The sequence below is a fragment of the Sebastes fasciatus genome, chromosome 1 (assembly GCF_043250625.1).
Source record: "Sebastes fasciatus isolate fSebFas1 chromosome 1, fSebFas1.pri, whole genome shotgun sequence".
Lineage (NCBI taxonomy): Eukaryota > Metazoa > Chordata > Actinopteri > Perciformes > Sebastidae > Sebastes > Sebastes fasciatus.
In genome coordinates this window covers 11,841,554-11,847,553 of record NC_133795.1, presented here as the reverse complement: position 1 = coordinate 11,847,553, position 6,000 = coordinate 11,841,554, and positions in this window count along the sequence as shown.

Here is a 6,000-nt window from a genome sequence, read left to right as displayed (position 1 = left end):
AAGCACAGGTGTAGCTAATAACATTAACGACGGCTCCGGTCCATTTAAATGTGTCAGCGAGCCGTGCCAGCGAGACAGCGTGCACAATACGACGGCTCTGTAACTAGAACACCCCGAATGGAAAGGCTGCCATCATTAATGTTCTTAGTTACACCTGTGTTTGACAAGTCAACATGTCCACCTTAGGAAAGGTCTATATCCAGTCATTCCCTTAAAGATCCCATGAAATGAGTGATTTGAAGTTTCTGGAAAACATCTTCTGTGGTGACCTCATACTGCTGAGTGGATGTGGCTAAAAAGTGCAGATAATTAAAGGGACAGTGTGTAACATTTCAGGGGATCTATTAGCAGAAATGGAATATAATATTCATAACTTTGTTTTCATTAGTGTATAATCAACTGAAACTAAGAATTGTGTTTTCATCAACAACGAGTGTCGTTACCGACAATCAAACGTTTTATCTCGTGTAGTGTGTCATAGTAGACGACAACCGACGCCAGGTCTGCGACGTCTCATGTGACGTTCCGACAGAAAGTCTAGCATGTTTCATATTTTTTTTACTTCCACTTGCAGGCGTGCACAACTGTACAACAATGGCGAAGCGAAAGAGGAACGATTCCTCGAGGGACTGCCGTGACAGAGTGAAAAAAGAAAAAAGCTGGCGTGAAATAGGAGAGGCTCTTCAGCAATCCGGTGAGTAGGCTACTGCCATTAGCATTAAGCTTCCTTCCTGATGACATCACGCACGTCGTGAAAGGCGATCAGCGAAGATTGGTCGGGGACCGATGTGTAGTCTGACGTGTCTCTCGGCCAAGTCACAACAATAATTTATGACTCTTAGTCTGACAACTATAGTTTAAAGGCAGGGTTGAGGATGTTATCCAATATACACTATTTGATATATTGGTTGAAATGGTCTCTACACCCTGACAGCGATCCATTACTGATGAGCTCTGAAATAGGACCGGAAAAGAGCCGTCATCTATAGCTGCTGTGATCGTGTAAAAACGTCTACCAATCACTGCCTCGCGGTCCGCTTGTAAAAGAACAATCAGATTCCTCTCTGCCTCCCTGCTCGTACACTACCCTTGGCGTGCACCAGCCTCAACTCAAAGCGTGTCGCCGCCGCAAGATTACAGGAGAATGGAAGAGAAAACTCAGCCAAAAGTAGCGCTGCCGCGGTTACCTAGAATCTGAACTGCAACTTGACTGGTCGGCGGACGCAAAATCAGAGAGGTGTTAATTCTAGTATTTCTAATCTTGGTCTTCTTCAGGTAAAGGTGAGTGAGCACACCAGTATATAAACTGTAGAGAATGTGTGTGACTTCACACTATCATCATTTCCCCACTGCGGGACTAATAAAGGAATTTCTTATCTTAGGAATATCTTATCTCTTAATTAGACAACTGATGATAAACTTTGAGGACAATTTCCCCCAAAACGTGTAACTAAACCTTCATTTTTTTAGTATATTCTATATTAATATATCTCCAAGTAGAAGCACACATTTGAGCTATAGTAGGCAACTTTACACAGAAATTATTACAAATCTGTTAACTATATGTATATAAACGTCTTGGTGTTTGGTGGAGGTAATAATCACTTTGCAACAGTTTTCTTGTAATCACTGGCTAGTTCAGCCGTGATGGACCACTCGCTGTTTTCTGTGAGTTCAAATTGTTTGCTAATGAGACTAGACAGCTAAAATGAATTTGGTCCGACATCTGAAATGAGTTTTGAGTGGATCTGTGTGGTCTCAAATTGGAGATGGGACATGCTGCAGTCCCTCTTTGTGACTCAGGCTAATTGGACAGGTACGTTTTCACGTCCAACTTTTACATCATGCAGCTCTAAAGAGATGTAAAGGCTGATTTCTATCATTGAATGCCTCTACTGCAGTGTGGCATATCACTAATGATAGCATTCTACGCTCCCGATGAAATGTTGTGGATAATATCACAACTTTTCACACGTTGTGCGCCTGATGTAGCATGTTGAGTTGTGACTGTGTGACTTCACAGCGTGTCTGCTGAGTGGTTGAGGCCCCCCCGCCGCCACCTAAAGCAAAGCATTCACTGACTGGGTCCACTGCCTCAGTCACGGCCCATTTAACTGCACCCACTCCACAATCGTGTCCAGGTCACTGCATCTGTGGACCCAAACACACACACACACACACACACACACACACACACACACACACACGCTGTAAGCGTTTTTTTAAGCTAAAAAAAAGGGGGGTGCGTAGCTGTACCTCACTGGGATGAGTAGTCGTCCTTTAACCGCAAGGTTAGCAGTTCCAGGGCCGGCTTAAGGCATAGGCCATATAGGAGGTCGCCTAGGGTGCCACTTTCTGAAAAAAATAAATGCCAGTGGGCGCCATCCCTCATTTTCTGCATTGATGTAACAAATGAACACATAAATATAGAAAGAAATACACGTTTCACCCCTGTAACTCTTGTAATGAAACTGACTAAAAACTTCCAACAATATCAGGGCCAATTGTTTATTTACAGTATATTATAATAAATACAGTTATTTATGAAAATAACAATCTTAATTTTTGTCTGAAATCCATTGTGATGTAAATATTGCGGGTTACGGGGTTCTGGGGGGTTGAACTCTAACCCTAAGCCTAGAGTGGCGCCCCGCCAGCGGATCCAAATCCAAATTTGCCTACTGTGGTTTCCAAAATGTAAAAAAAAAAATGTTTGGTCAAATCAGGTTTAATTTTTTAGAGACCTTTGTCACAAAAAGCACGTTTTAAATAAGGGATAATGTGCAGCAAGCTGGTCATTGTTGTGAAATAAACCAAGACAGGTGCAATGTGGCACCTGTCTTGGTTTATTTCACAACAATGACCAGCTTGCTGCACATTATCCTGCTTATTACACCGCTACTTACTTAAGAAATCAATAATTTGACACAAAAATGGTCCGCCAGAGTCCGACATCAGAACTGCGGCCATAGCGACGGTCTGTTATACATAGCAACGGTCTGCTATAATAAAATAACAGACTGTAAAACATCATGATTGACCAATCAGAATCTAGTATTCAACAAAGCCGTGTAATAATGTACTATACAAAACAGAGAAGAAACAATTTGTGTCTGACAATCAAATTGATACATTACAAAACAAACCACAACGATAAAAAAAAAAACAATGCACCATATAGAAAATAGCATTTAAATAAGACACTAAATTAAACCAAGGCAAGGCAGCTTTATTTATATAGCACATTTCAACAACAGGGCAATTCAAAGTGCTTTACAGAAACATTCAAGAACATTGCGACAAAGTGCAAAAGATCATTAAGACATAATTAAAACAGTTATAAAAACATAAAAACATTAAAACATTACACAGAGCCTCGAACCTGCAGCTCTAATACAGAACATGATTTTCTCTTGGATGAGATCACACAGTTTTTCATTGCTCCTACTTAATACACTTTTAAACTCATCCTTTACTGTTTTGGCTTAACATGAGATATGTATCTTTGCTAATGTCAAGTAAACAAGCCTCGCCATCTGACTTGCAAGCTGTTCACTGTGTTTTAAAAGGTCAAGGTAGGAGAGTTAATATACTTTGAAAAGGGAAATATGGTGAACACCTACAGAACATGTACAGAACAAGATTACAAAGCGAGTGGCAGTATTAATCAAGTGTACACGTTAAACGCCCACTGGTGTAATTTTATATGCCTGTCATTAGTCATATATCTATGCGGAACATTTTATGGATTCCTCGTCCGTTTCTATTTCTCTCTATGGACGTCATTGGCAGTGGAGGCTTTTTATCTTTTGGCTAGTTAGAGCGTTACACTTCTCTGGTCCACTTCCACCTACAATGTGGCACCCTCTATGTTTATCAAATCTGACTCTGAAGAAAAAGAAATTGGAAAGTCTCTGGGAGGATGTGCAAGAGGCCGTTAGCTACTCTGTAAAGCTGAATATGTCTTGAGGTGCTGTGGTAGTGTTGTTGCCCCGGGGTGCATGAGGTCCTGGTTGGTGTGTAGTCCCTACGGGCTAAATGTTTTTCTGACATGAAAAGATGAATTTCCTGCCACAGGAAATTGTTAGAATATGTACAGTAAAAAAGCAGAGGAGTCAGGTCAATGATGTTTTTACACATTTCTTTATTGTAGAAATCATCAGTTACTGTGTGGGACAATGTGACAAAACAGAGATCATTAGGCATCATACTGCAGGCATGACTCCATTGACATCCACCATTGTATCAGGACGTATGGTAATTATAAGGAACTCTAAAAGATAAAAATAATAAAATAAAAAAGAGAGAGGAAAAAAGATGATAATATAAATTATATAACTAATAACTTAACAGAGAAGGTAGGTAATAAATCACATTTCTCCCCAAAATGCCTGTAGCAAATTTATTTTTGTTTATAATTTGGATGGACTCATATTACTTTTTTAATTCAATCCTGAAGGGTTCAAATGATGGGCGAGACCTCGAGAACTTGGCTTTATGGATGTGAAATTTCCCTCAATAAAACAAATTAAATGATGGTCGGCTGAATTTACTGTTTTTTGTTTTCATAGTTTAATATTACATCCTTGGCTTCCAACTTAATTGAATGATTGGTTTGAATGTCAAAATAGTCCTCAGTTTTCTTCCAGAATCCTAATGTGTACTGACATTCATAAAATATATGTTTCTTCTTTATTTTTACAGAATTAGAATGAATTTAAAATGAATTAGAGTGGAGCCTCGACATCATTTCTCTAAGTAGGGAGCGGGTCCACCATGTTGCTCCGCCATGTTTCTACAGTAGCCCAGAACGGACAAACCAAACACTGGCTCTAGAGAAAGCCTTTCCACGTTTTTACGTTACCTGAAGGCCACCGTAGTTCTCCGACGCGTTTGTGAAACTGCGGTAACGTGAGCCGCGGAGTGGAAAACCGTGGTACCGCCAGCCGTCGTCTGACTTCTGTTGCTCCTAAAGTAGTGTTATTATGGTAAGGATGCTCTCTGAGCAAGATGAATGGCGTTACCACAGTTTTACACTGTGTGGCTCACATTACCACAGTCTTTGAAAGGGAGGAGTGAGCGGAGGGGGACTCAGTTGGTTGCAATCTGCAACCACACCACTAGATGTCACCAAATCCTACACACTGTACCTTTAAGGCCTGGTGATGATGGCTTAGGAGTTTAGAGAGGCAGTCAGTCATGTTACCTTCTAAACACTCAAGAGTCAAATCTTGCAGCAAAAATGAGTTTCTCAGATGTAGTCTGGTTAAAAAAAACTTTAAATATGACAGTTACTTGTGTCTGACTGTCATGTAAAACATTTTTGACATTCTTGACTTGCACACAGAAAGTGTCATTCCCCAAGTTTGAATCCATGTCTGTTGTTTTTCTTACTTTTTCTTCTTTTTGTACATGCTTAGTGTTCTGACAACAATGTCATGGCCAGACTACAGGTAAGTGCATCCATTAGCCTGCCAGCATCAAGTACATTTACCAGAAAAAGTTTGTGTTGCTGCATCTTGGAAACATTAGTTGCAAAAAAATGAAAGTTAAGTTGAAGGAGCGTGCAGAAAAGATGAGCATAAAAACAAAGTTTGTAGAGAATGCTTTGTGTCAGCGCAATGTTTTTCATTTTCCCAGGGTGGGACCTCGGTGTTTTGGTGGTGTCACATTCTTTGACATCTGCCTTGATTGTTTTCCTTCTTGGCAGATATGATGTTTCTTCCTCCCCATCCAGCCCCCCACGCAATCTCTTTCTAGAAAGTTTGTTATGTATGCTTTTGTTCAGTTGGAAAGAAAAAAGAAAGAAAAAACACTTGTCAGAATGATTTTGAAAAAAGTTTTTTTTTTTGCTTTTTCTTTCCCTGCAGAAGAGAGTTTGTGACTGAAGAGAGTAAAGAGAGCGTGAGAAAAGCAGCCGTGTGATGGATGGTAAGGCACAGGCAATTACAGACAACATGCCAGACACTGTGCACATAGAAGATATCACACACACTCGAC